The following is a 22,130-nucleotide window of genomic DNA, read 5'->3' as shown; positions in this document are numbered from 1 at the left end:
AAATGAAAGAGATTGTGGCTGACTTCAGGAAGATACAACACAACCGTTCCCTGCTGAAGATCAATGGCTCCTCCGTGGAGATCGTAGAACGCACCAAATTCCTTGGTATTCACCTGGCGGAGAATCTCACCTGGTCCCTCAACACTGATTCCATAACAAGGAAGGCCTAGCAGCCTCTTTACTTTCTTAGGAAACTGAGGAAGGCACAGCTTCCACCACACATCCTCACAACTTTCTACAGAGGGACCATCAAGAGCACCCTGAGAAGCTGCATCACCACCTGGTTTGGGAATTGCACCGTTTCGGATCGAAAGACCCTACAGCGAATAGTGAGGACGGTAGAGAAGATCATTGGGGTTGTTTTCCCTCTGTAATGGACATATGTACCACACATTGCATTCGTAAAGTCAGAAACATTATGGCTGACTACATACACCACTCATACACGCTCTTTACTCTCCTGCCATCTGGAAAAAGGTACAGAAGCTTTCGGACCCGCACAAACAGGCTGTGTAACAGTTTCTTTCCATAAGCCATCAGACTCCTCAACTCTCTCTAAGTTCTTAGATTTAGAGCATATGTAGTTCTGTGTTCTGCTCTTTTTTTTTTATCTATGTGGTCTGATGTATCACCTTGGTCCTGGGGAATTGTTGTTTCGTCTCACTATGTACTCTACTGTATATTGTTGAAATGGCAATAAAACCTACTTGACTTGGTTTGAAAAAAAAATATTAAGCGAACCAGAATTTGGCCACAATGTTAAGCAAATGTAACTTATTTTAAAGTATATTATAAGACATTTTGCCAAACGATAATGGGATATTAAAACAAGATATGTTAAAATTAGTGATTTGCTCTCTTAAGTTTTTGAATCATTTATAATCTTTTTTATTCTTGATGAATGTATTTTTTTCCTTTATGTCCACTGAGAGCATACACACTAATGACAAATTCCTTGTGTGTCCAATCACACTTGGCCAATAAAGAATTCTATTCTATTCTATTCTATTCTATTCTATAAACAAAAGGGATTTGCACTGCAAATATTCTTTGACATAGCCACAATTGGGACTTCCTTTCCATTGCTAATCTAGGCAGTTGTAAAGTGAATCCTGTCTGATCTTATACAATTTTTTCATGGTTGTTAAACAAATCACTGAGTTGTTAAGTGAATCATGTAATCGTTAAGCAAATCTTCCTTGTCCCATTGATTTGCTTGTTGGAAGCTGGTTGAAAATAGTGACGACATGACTCCAAGACACTGCTTTTGGTTTCCAAAGTAGGCAATTTCAGATTTTATAACTATCATAAATCACTTCATCCAGTGCTGTTGTAACTCTGAATGGTTGCTAAATGAATGTACATCATATTGTTGCCATGAAAAATATATAGATGGATATGAAACTACAACTAGAAGTAAATTCAGATCAGTGGAAATTTTATTTAAAACCAGAGAGCTGTCTTACAGTAAATAGTTACACAGTTATTTTAAAATAAGTGAAGCTTAACTTGACTCTTCTCTCTCTCCATGGAAATTTTTCTTTTGTTTTTCTGCTTATCGCACAACTATCATCAAACAATCTAGTCCAGCGTTTCTTAACCTTGGCAACAGTAAGATGGATAGACTTCTATTCGCATGCTCACTGGGGAATTCTGGGAGTTGAAGTCTACAAATCTTAGTATTGCCAAGGTTGAAAAAAAACTGGTCTAAGCAAAATGTTCTTGCAAACAAAGAATTATACTGCCCTTTGTGGGCTTTCGTGGGCAAACAAGCATAGAAGGAGCAGAGGCTTTCTCAATTTTCTCAGTTCCTATATTGCAAAGGTCCTTTTTCAAAAGGCAACGGGACTCTTTCTTTTCTTGAGGAAAAAACTCAGGGGAAAAACAGTCCAGTTGCCTCTTGAAAAAGCATCTTTGGATTAACTTGGATGACTGAGAATCTGCATAGACATCCCTATATTGCATTTATATACCTAATTTCCAGTAAACTTTTGGAGAATTTGTTCCAGCCAGAACAACAGCAGGATAAAAGAAACATACATCAAGCATCTTTTAAATGGTTTCTTAAGGCTATTTAGCTCCCAAGAAAGTAAATTGCCTCACATTTTAGCTTCTAGGCAGCCTTTCCTGCCTGGCAACTGCCAGTTATGTTAACCAACTTTCCAGCCAGTATTGGGAGGTCTGTGGAAGTCTTACAAAGCCTTTTGTTGTGAGGGCAGCAGTTCTATCTTGTAAGATTTATGTTCCTGGTGGTGAATATATGAAGCACTTCTTATTCTACAGAGCATTTGACACAATGCATAAGAGGCTATCATTAAGAGCTCTCTATATTCCTTGAAATCTGAAGAAAGGAAAGAAATGATCAGAGGATATGAAAAACAAATCCTATGGGGAAAAAACAGAAGAATTTGAGTCAGTCTGGAGAAAGAATGTTCCCAGCAGAGGTGAGATCTTCCCCTGCCAGAACGTGACCCGACAAAAGGGCGAATGACAAACCGCGCCCGACTAAACCGCGTCGCTAAAACCGCGACGTCATCAGCGCGGCGACAACAGCACGGAGACAACAGCGTGGAGACAGAAGCGCGCTTTAACTTAAGGTAAGGGTTAGGGTTAGGGTTAAGTTTAGGGTTAAGTTTAGGGTTAGGTTTAGCGTTACGTTTAAGGTTAGGTTTAGGGTTAAGTTTAGCATTACGTTTAGGGTTAGGTTTAGGTTTAGTTTTACAGCCCGCTTCTGTCACCGCGCTGTTGTCGGCGCGATTCAGCGCTCATTTGTTGGAGCGCTTTAGAACACACGGTTTTGTCACCGCAGTTTAGTCGGGCGCGGTTTTGTCGTTCACCTTTTGTCAGTGAACCCTGCCAGAATGCTTCAAGCAGAACTGAGACAACTTCTGAATTTCTTGCAATGTTGCAGGATTGGAGTTGATAGCGTCAAAATCCCATTCTATTCTTTGTTACCATTTTATGATTGGGGTTACCTAAATATTGTAGCTGCAGGAGATGAGGACAGAAATGAAGAACAAGTAGTTGCTAGGCCATTAAGCACCAAGCATGCCCTTGCTAGAAGCTTAAATGCAAGGTCAGCTCAATCTCATTCAGCACTAACCACAAGGAAATTTTAAAAAGTTTGTAGTCGGCTCCAGTCAGGTGAAAGTTGTTTCATTTCAACACAAAGTTGGCTATCAAACTGCTTCCTGGGAGTGGCATCATGCAATTTGTGGAGAACTGCAGGCCTGTACTTGTTGCACTCGAAGATTGCACTCAAAATATGTGTTCCTAACCTTGGAATCTTTAAAACATGTGAACCTTAAGTCCCCAGAATGAAGTCAATTCTGATAGTTGAAGTCCATCCATTTTAAAGTAGTCAGGGTCAAAATACTGACCTGGAATAGGACTGTCAAACTCCCAGCCCATGGGCCAAATGCATCACACACTGGCCACACCCACACTGTTTTAGCAAAGGGGTCCAATATGTCACGACACTGCCCTGAGAACATAACTTTGACACCCCTTATTTAAAGTAACTTCTTTGTGAAAGAGAATTGTCCACGTTGACTTGTCAGACAAATCTTATTAGAACTTAATTTTTTAGAATACCTTTGGAATAGCTCCAGGCCTTTAGACTAACTAGACCCCTCTTTTTAACTTTTTTTTTCCAGAAAACTCCTTATTATTTGCCAACGAGGGGCAGAAATGTGATAAGATTACCATAGTAATCTTAGATAGTAATAGATTGTAGATTACTGAATTTCTCTATAGAGGTGGGTAGTGTGTGTGAAATTTGTGCTTTAGGGGAAGCTAGTAGGGATGCTAACAAGAACTACTGTGCCCACACAAAAATGCAAGCCACATTTGTAGGAGGATGAAGTTATAAAGTTGCTAGGACACTGTAGTTATCAGTAATCAATCCTTGTTTGTTGGACATAGTAACAATGAAATAAAAAAATTATTCAAGGCAAAGCAGATGATTTGCGTCTAACAGCAAAAGATTTGGGGTTGCTAGAGCCTAGCCATATTTATTGAAATATTAATAAAGAATTTTATAGCACTCTAAATACAACTTCATTGTGGTATAAGCTTTACGGATTACAATCCATAAAATGCCCAGAAACTGCTGTCCAGAAAATAATAAATAAATGTTGGTATGCCACAAGATTCCATGTGGTTTCAATTTATTTCACCATAAATTTACTGGTTAGTAAGCTATATTATTCCTTTCTGTGCTTTTAGACTTCAAGTCAGTTTGTATCCACAAAGAAAAGGAACTCAACCAAGCCGTGACATGCCAGAACTTTTATTTAGAATACTTTGGTTTATGGCAATCCCACAGGCTTTGCCCAAGCTTGTAAATATGTTCCTTTTCCAAATGGACTAAACATTTTCCTCTACTTACCGAACATGAGCGGAGTACTCCAGTCATCTACTCACAACAGAATATCTTATGCCACAGATTGAAATTTTGGGCTTGGACAACCTAGAACTACGGTCTGACCTAAGCATAGTACACAAAATTGTCTGCTGCAATGTCCTACCTGTCATGACTACTTCAGCTTCAACCGCAATAATACCCGATCACACAATAGATACAAACTGAAGGTAAACCGCACCAAACTCGATTGCAGAAATACAACTTCAGCAAAAGAGTGGTCAATGCCTGGAATGCTCTACCTGACTCCGTTGTAACATCCTCAAATCCCCATAGCTTTAAACCTTAAACTGTCTATTGTTGACCTCACTTCATTCCAAAGGGGTCAGTAGGGGTGTACATAAGCGCACCAGTGTGCCTAACGTCCCCTGTCCTACTGTCCCCATTTATTTGTACCCATTTCCTGCATTCTTATTCATGTTTATTTTATTCCTATTATCCTGTACCTATGTGACAAACTAGATAAATAAATAAATAAAAATAAATAAATGAAGTAAAACGAACAGCAAGATTCTCAAATATATAGTATCCCCCAAAGAAAATGTTTGCACTATGTGATTTCCCCCAAACTCTTCTTATTACATATCCACCTTTTACAGAACTAGCAGTGAACTTGATTAATACATTTGGAAATTACATCCATTATCCTTTCCCAAAGTCCATTAAAAAACAATAATATGGATGAACCAAATTACAGTGCAATCCTGTGCATTACTATTCAAAAATAAAAATTGCATCAGTTGTGCATGCGTATAGTCCTGGGGCTTAGCTGTTTTTTCAGTTAATATACAAGTCCTTAAATTGGCTTTTTTGTAGAAAGAAAGAAAGAAAGAAAGAAAGAAGGAAGGAAGCAAGAAAGAGGGAGGGAAGGAAGATAGAAAGGAAGATAGATAGATAGATAGATAGATAGATAGATAGATAGATAGATAGATAGATAGATAGATAGATTAGATAGATAGATAGATAGATAGATAACTCATTGCTTGGCTATTTTCCATTCCACAGTGGGCTTGGCAACTTTTTCAACTAATTTCTTCGTCCAAATAATTCTATAGACATTGTAAAGGCTTATATCAATATGTGGGAAAAGGGGGAGTAATTTTTTTTGTTGAAACAACCCATCTTTGCATGTGAATGAGAATTACTTTCAAGTGTATTTATTTATTAACAGATTTATAGGATTATTCAACTCAAATATGTAACTCTAGCAGGTGTAACAGGCAAAAAATAGGAAAAAAGAACTATGGTTACACAGCACTTCAAAAGCAACCCGATCAGAGATGGATTGAAAATCCCGGTGCTGCTGGTTTGCTTGTGCTCGTGTGTGCGCTTGTGTGCATGCGCCAAAGCGTCCGTGCAGGTGAGCGGAGCCTCCCACCACCGCCACTACTGGTTCGCCCAATCTGGGACAAATCGGGATGCAACCCACCTCTGAACCCAATATATTAAACAAGAACTGGCAACCAAATATAGTAATTAATTTTGATCATTAACCAGAAAGGGACTCCTGTCAAGCCAGCACAAAACCACCATAAAACAATCCAGCAAAGTTATTCTAGGAGTGAACCTTCTGTGACTATTTTCTTCCTCTGTCTCAGATCAGCTCCGGACTGTGTTGCCTCTTGTCTTACCTCCCACCTTGGGAATGGTCTCCCCCCTTCCTGGGAAACTGCCAGTTTACTGAAGTTTATCATACTACCTCCCATTCTTAGGCACAATCATCACAATTCCTCTCCATAGGACTCAAATGCCCAAGGAAAAGTCTTATTGTTTTTTTCTAAAAATAAGCAGAGTTGGAGTCCATTGTATATTAGAGACCTCTTTCCAGAGACATTGGCTGCCACTGAAAAAGGCAATATTAAAAGAAGGGATATGGAGCATGCCTTTCCTATGAGAGTATCTGTGGCAGATGATTTAGGAGGACAGATTCCGATTCCACTCCATGCAGGACGATAACCAGCACTTTGACTCATACCCAGAAGCCTACTGGAAACTGGTAAAGCTGATGGAGTAATCACAATTTGCATTTTATCATAACTACCCATACCACTACATGTAGAACTGAAACTTCTGAATGGTCTTCAAGGAAGGTTGTATGTTGTACAATCCAATCAGAAAGTAACCAGCTGTGAGTGACTATGAGCAAGGCCTCTGATCCAAGAATGGGTGCAACTGGAGGACAAGATGCAGTAGTGAAATGAGCCAACCTTGCCACAAGCTCTAATCTAGGAACACTCTCAAATTGCACACCAAATCAGGACGACAGTGTCATACTATCCAAAACCAATTAGGGAACACTTCAGTTTCCAAATCTAATAGAATGGAACACACAACCATTCAGTGGGTTAACCTGTAACTTGTTTTTTTTTACCCATCTAATCTCTCCACACCCAGACTATTGCCATGCTCATCCATGCTCAGCCTCCAGGTATCCAAAGACCGGCTGAGAACAACCAGCTTGTTCAGCCCCCAAATACATGGGAGATTATTCCCTCAACTGGGCAGCAGCGCACATACATGGAGGATAATTTTCTTTGAGGCCACCACGAAAGGTGTGTACTACTATGCAGGAAGAAGAGAGTTTATTATGATCAGCCAGCAGCTCCATATGTCAGTGTGCTATGTGCTGGGCTTTGAGATGACTTTGAGGAAGAGAAGGAAGAGCAAGAACCAAGACAACGGTCAGATGAGAGAAATCTGTGTCCAAAGCAGAAATGCAATTGAGAAAGTATCCCAGACTTGACCCTCTCTAATCTTCATGGATAAAAGCAGGGAGATGAGATATTTCAGATGTGCAAGATTCCATTTCTATAACAGAATAATAGTAGTTTAGGATTCATAATATTACTTGGTCTATCTCAAGGGGTTGACATCATGCCACCATTGTTGCTGCTCCTCCAAAGCGAATCTATGGAGATACTGCCATAGTGCCACAATATAACACTCTACCAAACAGCTTGGGACCTCAACTGAATGGCTGCTCTCCTTGCACAGAATGGGACAACTTAGCAAGGTCAGTTCAGCGCAGTCAGCTCACTGCCACCAGCTTGCCACTCCTGGTCGCCTTTGCTAACTCAACCCCCGTCATCCCAGGACAAGTCAACATGGCTAGTTCACTGCAGGGACAACTCACTGCAGGGAGCCAGAGGGAGAGCCAAGCAGGCAGGCGAGTGACCAGCTGGGCAAAGTGCAGTGCAGCAGCAGTGGCCAAAGACTTCCCACCAGAGGGAGAGCCAGGCAGGCAAGCAAGTAACTGGGTGGGTAAAGCGCAGAACAGGGACTTCCCATTTTCACACACCCCGCCAATGTCAACAGCACCACGCTCCAAGGCCATTTGGAATTTGGGCTATTCAGCAGTGGCAGTATATGTTCCGTGCTGGCAGTGGGTGGGGAAGTAGTGGAAGATGGGCACATCTCATTGCTGCCACCATCGCCATGCCAAGCTCTGGGAGTATTCCAGAAGTTCGGGGTGGAGGCAGCAGTGGTGACGGTGTGTATGAGAATGGGAAGACCCTGGCCACCATTGCCATTACTCTGTACTCTGCTCACCTGCTCGCTCACCCACCTGCCCATCCAGCTCTCCTTCCAGCTGTCTACAACGAGTTGTCCCAAAGAGAATTAGCTGTGTTGAGTTGTCCTACAATGACTTGGTAGTAGCGAGCTTGCAGTGGTGACCTGGCCATGCCAAACTGTCCCAGACCCTTCCAAATAATTTCAAGACATCCTAAAAGAACTCAAAACCTCCACACCACACTCAAAAACATTGGAACAAAACCCAACCATTTGCACCCACGTCCTTTCTTTATACAAATATGACCACTATTAAGTTTATGCCCAGGAGAAAAAGAATCTAAGCTGAAGATGGCAGAGAGTTACACTTACAGTTGCCCTTATGTGGCATTACTATGACAGGAGGTTGTTTAGTATGTTCATAAAATAATATACTATTTCATTTCCTTATTAGCGATTACCTCAGAATCCTCCAAGAATGATGCAATATAAAAGCTAAATAAACTCTTGAACCAGGATATGCCTGACCAAGACTGCAGTTCTGGCACAAACGTTAAGCAAATTATTCTTATCTCTGAGCCTAATTTGCATGATATAGCAGATCTGGCCTGTTTGATAAAGGTTAATATACATTATTGATGTACTAGCAGGAAATATGTGTTTTGGAAAAGATTGCTGCCGTTGGTTTAGCATCAAATTGTCCTGCTTCTTTCAAGCTCCCTCTCCTTATTTTTCTTTGTACCTTTCAGCCCTTCAAAAGAGGGATCGTTGGCTTATAAGTGTGCTTCAAAATAGAGGCCTTGACCTCTAGCCACCCCAAGGAAACGGAACTCTGTACCTTCCACCAAAGGTGGTCCCTATTTTTCTACTTGCATGTTTACGTGCTTTCGAACTGCTAGGTTTGCAGAAGATGGGAAAAGTAATGTGAGCTCACTCTGTTACACGGCGCTAGGGGTTCAAACCGCCGAACTGCTGACCTTTCTGATCAACAAGCTCAGCGTTTTAGCCACTGAGCCACCATGTCTCTCGCAAAGTTAGGTACATAAAAATATGGGTGACCAGGAATTAACCATAGTTTCATAAAAGGTGAATGAAATGAGGGCCAAATGCATCCTTCTCACACAGAAATCTAATAAGCAGTATCTCCAAAATGTCACTGCCAGGTTTAGGATGAACTCCCGCTCTCTGGATAATTGGGTTTCATTTTCAACTACTGAATTCTTATTATTAGAAAGAATGCTTCCTAATGTTCAACTAGAATCCATCTTCTTGTGATTGGATTCATTATTCTATATCTTGCAAGTTGAACAAGAAGCGGTCCCTGCCCTTTTTCTGTTGGACATTTTTTGAAACATCTGAAAGAGGCCATCATAGTCTTCCCTCCCCCCCACTTATTTTCTTTTTAAGGCTCAATATTCCAATGACTTTAATCTCTTTTAGGGCTTTGTTCAAGTCTCCTGGTCATACACACTGTTTTCCTCTGGACCTGCTTCTGTTTTGTCTGAACCCTAAAATGTGGCATCCAGAATTAAGCACAATTGTGGAGTCTGGCCAAAGCAGAATAAAGTAGAACAATTGTGTCCCATAATGTCCTGTACATTAGCCAGGCAACAGGACTAGATTAGCTAATCTATTTTATGATAAAGACTACATTAATAGAATCTTGCAAGTCGGAAATTCCAGTTGAACTGCTGTCCTTTAGAGACTGATAAATTAGGGAGAGTCCCTTCTGAACCTCTTGCCTTGATCTTTATGTAGCTGCAGGCTGTGCTGTCTCTTTTTTGATGTTCCCACATACCATTACACGTGTTTAAAGAATTTTATTTATATTGATGCAACCTAGAATTCTACTCAGCTTTTTGAAGTTGTTTTACAATGCTGGCTAATATCCCATTTCCAATCAATTTGTATGCTAAATTGTCTTTCAATGTACAATTATCAAGCCACTCCATACCTGTATATTTTAAGTGAATAACTTGCTTTTTGTTGAATTTTATTTGTTTCTACTTCCGCACCATTTTTTTCACCTATCAGGTTTTTTTTTCAGTTTTATATCTATTAATTATTCATTCTGCTTTATACTAGTATATAGTTCATAAACATTCCTTTCAAACTCTATAATAAAAATATGAAATTATAAAAGGCCTAGGACTGAACTTTAAATAATGTTATTTGAAACTTCATTCTAGTTTGAAGAATAATAGATAATAAACACTTTGGACTAAGATTATCTAGCTTACTATATATCTACTATGTATTATCATATGTATGACAATTAGCCCATAAAATTAGCTTACAAATCAAAATCTCATAGTGTACTTTGTTAAGTGTGTTGCTGAAATTGAGATATATAGCAATTATAACTTTCCCACAAGCCAACAAGTTACTAGAAAGCTAAATGTTTAATTGAGCAAATTAGTTGATATTTTCATGTTTGGTAAACCACTGTGCTAACTTTAAAGAGCTTACGGATTGTATTCTTTAGTATCAATTCTAGGATGGCCTTAGGTATTGGGACTCAACTGAGTGGTTTGTAGTTTCCTGAGTCCTTCTTTTACTTGTTTTTATTGAGCCAATTGATACTGAGACAGTTCTCTGAGATTTATCAGAGATGGTACATAAACATTCAACCAGGCTATTGCCTACTCTTTTCTCAGTATCCTCAAATGATACTCAACTGGATGTCAGGCCTGGAAGCCATCTTTTACAGTGGGCCTCAAGCCTGCCATATAGTCTACTGTGGGAGATGGGATTGTACGGGGCATGAGAGCTGTGTAGTCAAAATAACATTCTTTCTCAGAAAGTCAAGGTAATTTGCCTTGACACCTGGAGGTGTGTTTCTGGGAGGAATCTCCCTGTGGGACAGTGGCTGATTGGACCATGTGATGGACATGTGGATGCTGGGGCAAGGATTGAACTTTCAACTGGTGGGGAAAACCTAGAAGCCCTCCCATTTGAGTTTTCCCAAATGTGCCAACATGGCTCTTCTAATAAATTGGAACTTTGAGGAAACTCTAGTCTCGGACTTTAATTTTAAGGAGGATGCTATTTGGAACCCTGACACATTTTATGATAAAGACTACATTAATAGAATCTTGCAAGTCTGAAAACTTGGGAGTTTTAAGTTCATTCAAATAGAATAGGCATTCCTGGGCATTAATCCTATTGGTATCAATCAGGTTTTTTTTTAACCATTGCCTGATGGAACATATTTCTTTGGTTGAAGAAGACCGAAATTAAAAAGAATTCAAGTACATCTGCAGCTACCAAACAGTCAGTCCATAAATTAAAAAGCAATAAAAATAATTATTTGCTATTCAACCATTATAATCCAAACCAGCTTACATAAGATGAGCCATCTCATCCTAACAGTAATATGGATCTTTGAACCGTTTTGATGAGATGCAATCTTATCTTTAGAATGCCATCTTCATTGACATTCTACTTCATTGGCATTTTACATTCATTGGCCCACCTACTTCTTGGAAAGCCAGAAAAATGTGGGATAGACTTTACCACACCAGATGGATTGTAACTGGCTAGCAAATCATACTCAGTGTGTAACCCTCAACAGGACTACAGTAATCCCTTGGAGACAGCTGGGCAGCGGGTTATCACATAATTGTGTTTTAGGCCAGGTACTCTTTAATATCTTCATGAGTGATTTAGATGAGGAAATAAAGGGGGAACTCATCAAATTTGCAGATGGCACTAAGCTAGCAAAAATAGCCAACACCCCAGAAGACAAGCTTAAGATCCCAAAAGATCCCACACACTTGAATACTGGGCCTTAACTAATAAAATGAAAGTCAATGTAGATAAAAGTAAAATTTTAGACTTAGGCAAGAAAAAACCATTTGTAAAGATCAGACTGGATAAAACTTGGCTCAATACCAGTAACTGTGAGAGGGATCTTGGAGTTCTAATGAACAATCACTTAAATCAGAGTTAATAGTGTGCGACGGCAGCCAAAAAAAAACCCAACACAATCCTAGGCTGCATCAATAGAGGGATAGAATCAAGATCATGTGAAGTATTAATATCACTCTACAAAGTCTTAGTAAGACCACACTTAGAATACTACATCATTTTGGTCATCACAATATAAAAATAGGTTGAGACACTGGAAAGAGTGCAGAGAAGAGCAACAAGGATGATTAGAGGGCTGGAGGCTAAAGTTATGAAGAGCGGTTGCAGGAACTGGGTATGTCTAGTCTAGTGAAAAGAAGGCCGAGGGAAGACCCGAGAGCAATATTCCAATATTTGAGGAGCTACCACAAAGATGAAGGGGTTAATTTATTTCCCAAAGCATCAGAAGGCAAGACAAAAAATATGGATGGAAGCTAACCAAGGAGAGACGCAACTTAGAACTAAGGAGAAATTTCCTAACAATGAGAACAAATAACCAGTGGTTCAGCTTTCCTTGTGGGTGCTCCATCAGTGGAGGCTTTCAAAATGAGGGTCTCCTGCCTGAGCAGGGGTTGAATTAGAAGATATCCAAGGTCCCTTACAACTCTGTTATTCTGCCATTCCTTAGAATTAAGGAGAAAGTTCTTAAAGCTGAGAACAATTAATCAGTGGAATGCCTTGCCTTCAGAAATCATGGGTGCTTCATCGCTGAAGGCTTTTAAGAAGAGATTGGACAGCCACTTATTTGTAATGGTACAGGGTGTCCTGTTTGAGCAGAGAGTTGGACTAGAAGACCTCTAAGGTCCTTTCCGATTCTGTTATTCCATGTTCTATTTTTTAATTATTTTAATACTAGGAATTATTTTTAAATTTATTTATTTACTAGGTTACAAATACTCCACAACTTTTAACATATGTAGCTCGTCCATCAGAGGACGGTTGTGATTTGAGATATGTTTGTGGATTTTTTGTTGTTAATTTATTTTCTTTTTGCTATTTTTATACTTAATAAATATAGTTTTAATTGTATGCATTCTTGTTTCTAACTGCTAATTTGTGGCTTGTCTATGGATGTCCTATATAAAACTCAACAAGACATATTTGGATGAATCTTTGAAATTCCCAACAGTATTTACTAGAAGCCCCGTGATTTCTGATGTTAAATAATTTCTGTATATTATTTTTCCCAAAACATCTAGGCCAGTGGTTCTCAACCTTCCAATGCCGCGACACTTTAATACAGTTCTTCATGTTGTGGTGACCCCCAACCATAAAATTGGTGTCTCGGTTCCTAAGACCATCGAAAATATGTGCTTTCCGATGGTCTTAGGCGACCCCTGTGAAAGGGTCATTCGACCCCCAAAGGGGTCCCGACCCACAGGTTGAGAACCACTGATCTAGGCAGTGTCATCATAGGAAAGGCTACTACATTCTGTTACCTACATATTAACCTCATAATAGAAGTATGGAGCCAAATATGAATCCACAAAGAGTCAAATCTGGTTTTACATAATTCAGATGCAAATATTAACATCTATAAAAATAGGAAATGGGGAGGTCTTTGTTTTGTTTCATTTTTTAATATTGCTAATTATTAAGTCTTCATGCTAGTTGGCCCTCCTAAGAATTGTTCTACAACGTCTGACGGTCTACAGATGCTTCATTTTTAGGACACTTCAACCCACGACAAATTGATATTGACCTTGCAGGGTTTAATTCCCTAGAGCACGGGTGTCAAACTCGCCACATCACATTGCTCTCACATGATGTTTTGCGTTGCTTTTCCCATTCATGGATCTGGGGTGGGCGGGCCTGTGCGTGACACATCCAGCCCATGGGCAGCCAGTTTGACACCCCTGATAGAGCTTCTTGGGCAGAAGAATCTTGGGAATTCTTGGGAGTTTAATGAAAGTCACATCCCTTTGCTGGATTACAGCTCCCAGCATTTCCTAAGAAGAAGAAATCACTACCAAACTCCATTGTTCTATGTTGCAGGCAGATATTCACTATTCAGGAGATATAACTGAACTTAGCCTTCAGGTAGTAGAATAATACTCACCCGTGAGAGTGGAAGCATCACACCAATTCTGGAACTGGCTGGAGGTTGAGTCAGATGTAACTGGCTCTTTATTGAGAAGAAGGGGTGGATGGCTGCCGTTAGAGAGGCTCCTGCCTTCTTCAGCCTCTTCTGGCCCAGCTGCATCCAGTTTGGCAGGTGTCACACGAACAATGCAGCTATCGTACAGAAAATATAGCACTGCAGCACCTCGAATGGAGCAGGACTCAAACTATCAGAAGGCAGAATAAGAACTAAATAATTCTGCTTTAAACAAAAACGCTCCAAAATTTAAAAGTGTTGAGCCCTAGTTGGTTCTATGCTACTTGTTCTACCGTGTTTCCCCCAAAATAAGACGGGGTCTTATTTTCTGTTTACCCTCAAAATAGGGTGCTTGGCCTTATTTTCAGGGAGGTCTTCTTATTTTTAAGGTGCCGGAGGCGGCGAGCATGGTCACCTCATGGCTGCTGCTGGGTTGCAATATTTTTGGGGAGGGCTTATTTTCAGGGGAGGACTTATTTTAGCGCATGCACTCAAAAGCCTGATTGGGCTTATTATCTGGGGAGCTCTTATTTTCAGGGAAACAGGGTACTTCAGAAGCAAAGCCCGGCACTACCATGAGTATTTCACATAGAATGAAGAAGCTGTCTGAGACGGCAGATCTTAAATGAAAAAAACAGCGAGGAATTATTTGATATTAGCATATTTTTCATGCTGGAGATGGAGAAAAAAAAAACCTTGTGGGATTATCTCTACAAACGCCAAGTTTAATCACTGGTTTTATTCAGGCAGTCGGATGATTTTGCAACCACAATTGAGCCCAAAATTCCTGCTGTAAAGCGAGACACTTGTTACATGAATTATGCCCCATTTTTCAATCTTTCTTGCCACAGTTGTTAAGTGCATCATTGCAGTTGTTAGATTAGTAACATGGTTGCTAAGTGAATCTGGCTTCTCTATTGATTTTGCTTGCCAGAAAGTCACAAAAGATGATCACATGACCCCAGGACACAGCAACTACCTAAAATATGAGCCAGCTGCCAAGCATCTGAAATCATAATTCATATTTTTAAGAGGTTATGTTACACATGTATTATAAACTACATTTTGCTTATATCCCAGGTTGGGGGGAAATATCAGGAGAGGAGTTCTTACAAAAGCAATTAAAGTTCATGACCACAGATTTTAAGAGGACAAAATGGCATCTGCCCTTTGGAATATCTTGCCCCTCCCTGGGTGAGATCTACTCCCACCCTCCTGATCCTCCACAAGGTCCTGAAGATCTAGTTCTGCCAGTTGGTTTGGGACCCTAGTGAGGAAGTTCCATGGTGAAGGTGGTTGATGGACCAGTAGCAAACCCCACCTCATCCCCTTGCACACCTTGTTCCCTCCCTCTCTATCTTTTTATTATAACTTATAATTTTATTGCTATATATATGTGTTTCTGTGTGTATCATTTTATTGCTTTTAACTCTATAAGCAGAGTTTCCTTGTGGTGAGACGGACAGCAAATAAATGTAATAAATAATAATAAAAATCCATTTTGATGGGGGGGCAGAAAGAATTTGCTGTTCTGGGCCGACAAGCAAAATGTCTTGGGCAAGTAATATATCTCAAACCTCATTTCCAACCCACAGCTGGATCCAGATGTTTCTAAACATCAAACCCCTCTCACCATTTATTTACAGGCTCACTCTCTCAATCCTCATGTCATTTATATAATTTGAAACATGAACCTGAAAGTGCGGACTCCTCACTCTAGTATCACATGCAATTGAAGATTGATTCAATGTGTAAAACAACACGTACCAGCTTGCTTGCACCAGCTGGTCACGCAGAGAGAGAGAGAGATGAACTTTGCTCACTTGGTCACCAGGTTTTCAAGGGTGTGGTGTTGTAATCTGAATCAAAAGACAGAAAATGTTGCCTTCTTTGAAGATCTGCAGCCTTATCTAGCCTGGTACTCTCCATGGAAATGGCCTCCCTAAATTTCTGACTCCCTCAATTCCATGCAAATCTTTGATTGCACAGCTTACCTTAAGTGGTATGAGATCCATACAGCAGATTTTTCAGCCATCTGGGATTTATCTGAATTCAGCTACCACAGGAGAACTGATTAGAATAGGGACCAATAAGTGAGAAAACGGTTTTAACCAATGGTGGGATTCACTTACCTTCCCTACCGGTTTGCAAATGTAAGCTCACACGCCATGTCTGTGCATGCGTACCACTTTCTGCGCATGCGCAGTGCTCACACATTATGTCAGGGTGGGTGGGCAGAGCTTCCCGCAGCCACTGCTACCAGTTCACCCAAACTGGAGAGAACCAGCTGAATACCACCTCTGGTTTTAACCCATTTCTCCCTGCCACAAATGTCCATTTTCCTCCCTCTCTTAAACCTAGCAACTGCTGTTGCAATACTGGTGCCAATGTAAAAAGATCCTTTGGTGCCTTTCTAACAGTGGGTTATTGAATGAGCTGGGACTCTAGTGTAAAACCAAAATGCCTATATCCCCTTGCTGTATTTGTTTCAGCAACATCTGAAGGAAGCAGTAAACTCCAGCTAGTGAGTAAGCTTAAGCATGATAGGGCGGGGGATATTTTGGGATGTTGTGTGTTCCAGCTATCTTGACTGTTCGGGAATATTTTTTTCTATCTATGGTAAACAACTGCCCTTCTTTTTGTCTTTTGAAGAGATATTACAGATACCAAAGCCTATGGGGAAACAGTAGAATGGTTATTAAGGAAGTGGAGTTTCACCATTGAATAGTTTCTAGATTTAAACAGTTCTTCCATCTTGCTTCTAAATCACTTAATGAAGAGTTCATTAGTAAAGGAATTTTGGCTACTGCAGAACCATCAACTCTTGGATTCTCTGATTAAATCAAGGAGGGACAACCTTTAACACCCTTCATTCTTGTGATCCTTTCCCAGAAATGACACTCTCATCCCTCTCATCACCACATTCCCCTCCAGCCCTCGAAGGCCAAACTTTAAAAGAAATGTGTTCTCCAAAATGCAAAAACACTGATTATCCTTGCATTAAATAATCAGGCAGAAGGAAACGGTGGGGGGGAAGGGGGATGGGTTTTGAAGAACTGCCAGTCAAAGCAGATGATAATTGGTTGAAGGGCAAATGATCCTAACCAGCTTCCTTCTCTTTGTCCAAACCAAGTCAGAAATTATGCTTGCTATTTCTAACGTTGTGCTGCTGCCAATATCTCTTCTTCAGCTCAGCCTTAAGGGGGCTGATCCACCCCCAAAATCCAAGGGATTCTTTACATACAGATAGTACTTAACTTATGAGCACAAATGATCCCAACATTTCTGTAGTTAAGCAAGACAGTTAATTGAATTTTGGCACATTTTTCGATCTTTCCTGCCATGGCTGCAGCTGTTAATATGACTGTCCAGTGAATCTGGCTTCCCCATTGACTTTGCCTGTCAGAGGGTCTCAAAAGTTGATCACACGACCCCCCAAGACACTGCAGCTGCCTTAAAAGAGTCAGTTGCCAAGTTTCTGAATTTTGATTACGTGGCCATAGGGATGCTGCAATGGGGGTTAAGTGTAAAAAATGGTCGTAAATCACTTTTTTCAGTGATGTTATAACTTCAAACTGTCACTAAGTGGACTGTTGTAAGTTGAGGACTACCTCTACAGCTAAAGCGGGAGTATTTTTTGCATAACATGGTTACAAAAAGAGTTTTCTGAAAGTGCTTTAGGTTTCAGAAGTTAAGGAAAACCTAAGATGGAATGTAGTACAGAAATTCTGACTTATAAACTTGGCATCAGCTTGTCTAAGGCTCTGTGCTTGAGATCCTGAAAACCTCAACACATTATAGAAGGAGACCATCCGACTTGACCTTTGTTTTAGCACTGCTGTTTTGAGACTGCTATCATCATCATCATCATCTCCTCCTCCTCCTCCTCCTCCTCCTCCTCCTCCTCCTCCTCCTCCTCCTCCTCCTCCTCCTCCTTTCATATATAAATATACCGGTAACAGGGGTGGGTTTCTCACCCCGTTCCAACCGGTTCGGTTGGAAGGGGGCCGACGGTGTCCTTGTGCCCGCGCGCGGTGCACGCATGCGTACTAGCGTCTGTGCGATGCTCCAGCTGCTCCTGGAGGATCGTGCAGGCCCTGTATGCGTCCTGCGCATGCGTGGAAGCGCAGAACTCATCAAAACCGGGTAAGGAGCGCGGGCGGGCGGGCCCTTCGCCGTTCCCGGAAGTTACTTACTTCCGGGTTCGCCGACCAACCGGTTCGCGGGCACCACTGCGAACCGGTTGAAACCCACCCCTGACCGGTAATTACTATTCCCTTTATTCCCAATGTTCAGGTTTACAGAGATCTGGATCTACAGATCCACTAGCCCAGTGGTCCCCAACCCCCGGTCCGCGGACCGGTGCCGGGCCGTGGAGTACCTGGCACCGGGCCGCACAGCGGCCGGGGGCCATGATCGCTGCAGCGGCCGGGGGCCATGCAATGGCCGACTCTTCACTCATGCAGCGCCGTCGCCGGAGGGGGGGAGCTGCGCGGAAGCACAGGAGCAAGTGAGGCGAGGAGGAAGAATCCCCCGCTACTACACCACCTCCGCCCCCTCCCCGAGTCAGCTGTCCCCTCAGTGAACGCCTCCACCTCTTTCTCCTTTCTCGCCTCAGTCGGCTCACCTGGAAGCGAGGCGAGGAGGGGGCGGACCATGCGCTGGAAGCGGAGCCCTTGGAGCCCTGGCGGCTTCCCCGGCGGTCATTGCTGGCCGCTCTCTTCTTTTTCTCGCTGTCCTCCTCGTTCCTCTACTTCGTCTATGTGGCGCCCAGCCTTGGCTTGTGAGAAGGAACGGCGGGAGAGGTAGAGAGAGAGAGAGAGAGAGAGAGAACGTCGGGCAGCCGAGGGCGGGGGGGGTCTTTTGAGGGGAGATGGGGGTGCGCGATTTTGGCGCGCGTGCGCCCTCCGCGGGCGTGGGTGGGGTGCTGAGAGGAGTCTAACGGTAGCGCAGGAAAGGGGAGGGTATGAGCGCCGCCTGAGGTGGTGAGGGGCAGTCGCCAGATTCAGGCTGCCGCTGCCGCTATTGCAGCGCACGGTGGAAAAGCGGCGGTCTTGCCCACCCCTTCCCTGCCTCCCACCCGCTCCAGTTGCCGCAGCCAGGGGTGGGGGCTCGGTGCCTGAAGTCTCTTGCCTCTCTTCCAAAATTTCGCCAACGGGCATCGGTGAAGCCCGCTCTTTCTCTTCCTCACAAAACACATTTCCTTTCCCCCCACGTGTAGTTATTGGCGATATGGACTCTTGGAGGCTGCGCTCCTGGGTCGTGTTTCCTTTTTGCAGCCCACGAGAATGCCTGGTTCTGAGCCTCAAAAAACGAGAGTTCTCTTAAGGCTGCAAAAAAGGAATATACTTTGGTCCTTGAAGCGCTTTTCCTGTTATTTGGACATTATATATATACGTACGTACATACGTACGGTATGTATATATGCATGTATGTATGCATGTATGTATGTATGTATGTATGTATGTATGTATATATATATATATATATGTCTGTAGTCCATAATATAGTGATGATTTAAAAAAAAAATTAGTTGAGCACATGGAATCTTTTTTCTTTTAGTATATTTTGGAGGTGGGGGCCCACTTTGTTATTTAAGATAGTATCTCCTTTTATATATGGTAGTGAAGATACCTAATACTCCCACCCCCTATTTCCCCCACGACAACCTTGTGAGATGGGGGGGCTTAGATAGAGTGAATGGGCTAAAGTTACCCAGCCAGATCAGTATCAAACATTTCCCTGACCTCATACAATCTCATATATAAACAATCAATGTGTCGTCGCGAACAACGCCCCCCCCACCCCTGCGCGCGCTCAGCGGGCCACGGTAAAATTATCAAAGGCTGACTGGTCCGCGGCGATAAAAAGGTTGGGGACCACTGCACTAGCCCACTAACTATTTCTTTTCTACCCTACAAAGCAAAACCTCTACCGAAATGTGTAATGGCTTCTTTTCTGAACTATGGTACACTTTCTTCAATGCACGTACAAGTTTATATCTGAAAAAAAGTGCAATGAAATATTCTATTTATATCTCAGAAAGTGAAAATGGGCAACTCCCTGGTAGATGCTTTCTTCTGTGGCTGAAGCACATGATAGAGAAGTGTAAACATATGAAGAAGGCCACTTATTTATTGTTGCTATCTTTGTAATTTATATTACCCTCCATCCTATTTTCCTGCTTCCCTGCCTTCCCGTTTAGAGTCATTGTGTATAGTATGCATTGTGCATAGTTATAGTAATAACCAAGGAGCACCTTCTCCCACTTGAGTTTCTGGTAGTTCCCACATATAAATAGTCCTCGACGTATGACCACAATTGAGCCCAAAATTTCTGGGGTTAAGGGAGACATTTCTTAAGTGAGTTTTGCTCCATTTTATGACCATTCTTGCCACAGTTGTTAAATCGGAAACTCAGTTGTTAAGTGAATCAGGCTGCCCCAATGAAGATCACAAAAGATGATCAAGTGGTTGCAAGTTGAGGACTTAGCACTGGGGACACAGCCAGGGGTGGGCTGCTGGGAATTCACACTGATTCGGGCAATCCTCTAAGCTAGGATTCTGCCCAGTTCTGCAAACCCCAAAATGCCACCGCTGGCTGGCCATACCCACCTCGCCCCTCCCTGGAGTCTCCACGCAGCCCGTTCATCGTGCCAGGTAAGTGCAGGGCTGATGTGGAGGCTCGGGGAGGGTGGGCCTACTAAAGATTCTGGAAGTCCAGAAATGGGCCTGTTTCTGCCTCGGGGGGGGGGGGTGGCTGTGAAGCCCGGGGGAAGCAGTTTTCACCCTCCTGGAGGCTCAAAGAAAGCCTCTGGAGCCTGGGAAAGGTGAAAAATCCCCCCCCTGCCAGGCTGTAGGAGGCAAATGAGGTCATGGCCACCTTGGCCATGGCCATCCAGCAATGCTGCAGCAAACCCATTGCTGCAATTTTTGAAGCCCACCCCTGGCAACAACAACAGTCATAAATATGAGCCAGTTGCCAAGCATCTGAATTTTGATCCCACGATCATGGGGATGCTGCAAAGGTCATAAAAGGAAAACAGTCATAAGTCACATTTTTTCAATGCCATTGTAACTTTGAATTGTCATTAAGAAAACGGCTGTAAATTGAGGACTACCTGTATTTCACCTCTTTTCACTCATTGTTGCAGAATCTGGCTTTCTGTTCTGTAAATAACATTTGGATGCTATAAAATCCACATTTCCAACGGGACTTCTAGAAGAGTAGCTCTTACATTCATTTCATAATTGTTCTTTCCTGCAAGTAGAATTGCAATTAAGAAGGCATTGTGCTTTTTCTATACATAAACCTTTGCTTCATCTATTTAGCAGATTTTATAGGAAAAATATACATACATAATGTGTGTTTACAGTCATATAAAAATGCCAATCAATTATTTTTATTTTTTATTTATATGTACCCTGCCCTTATTATTTTTTATAAATAATTCTTTCCTCCTCCTGTTTTCCTGCAACAGCAACCCTGTAGAGGTATGTGGTATAGGGCTTTTATACAATACAATAGCAGAGTTGGAGGGGTCCTTGGAGGTCTTCTAGTCCAATCCCCTGCCTAGGCAGGAAACCCTATACCGTTTCAGACAAATGGTTATCCAAATGGCTTATATCTAAGATAAGACTGGAACTCACCAAATTAGAGCCCAATTTCTAGCACACTGCTAATTAAATTAATTAAAAATACACTATAGCAGTTGTTTAAAAATACATTTTCCCCCTGATGCCTATTGTGCACCTGTTCAATATTTATTTTAGAAGTGTATAATTAAAACAAACATAACTTCATTACTAAAATTGTAGGGAGACTAGAAAAGGTACTGAGCTTTTCTATTTATTTTTCAACCAACTATTTATACACTGTTTAATTTACAAGACAATCTAAGGCATACATTTATTCAGAAGTAAATGCCATTGGTTTCATAAGGGCTTGTTTTACATGTTATGTGGATGCCTTATAGAAAGGAATCAACAACCTGTTGCAATTCCACACCAGTGTGGCCAGTGTGGATACAAGTAGACCTCAACGTATAACTATAATTGAGCCCTAACTTGTAAAACAACATGGTGGTTGTAAAGTGAGTGCCATGGTAATTAAGTGACCACCATGGCCATTAAGTGAATCCATAGTCCACAAAGGACATTTTTTTGCTAGAAACTGGAAGTAAATGCGGGT

The 22,130-nt window shown here is 41.8% G+C and overlaps 1 long non-coding RNA gene across 1 annotated transcript in view; it reads right to left on the bottom strand.

Moving 5' to 3' along the window:
- LOC116522692 overlaps positions 1-22,130 on the bottom strand; it is a 37,024-nt gene that overhangs the window by 4,907 nt on the left and 9,987 nt on the right. The window contains exons 2-4 of the long non-coding RNA XR_004256990.1: positions 21,061-21,200; positions 15,708-15,799; positions 13,902-14,130 (exon numbers count right to left, since the gene is read on the bottom strand). This is a non-coding gene — a long non-coding RNA (uncharacterized LOC116522692). The remainder of the gene's footprint in view (positions 1-13,901; positions 14,131-15,707; positions 15,800-21,060; positions 21,201-22,130) is intronic.

The sequence above is a fragment of the Thamnophis elegans genome, chromosome Z (genome assembly GCF_009769535.1).
Source record: "Thamnophis elegans isolate rThaEle1 chromosome Z, rThaEle1.pri, whole genome shotgun sequence".
NCBI classification, from domain to species: Eukaryota; Metazoa; Chordata; class Lepidosauria; order Squamata; family Colubridae; genus Thamnophis; species Thamnophis elegans.
This window is presented reverse-complemented; position numbering and strand designations above follow the sequence as displayed.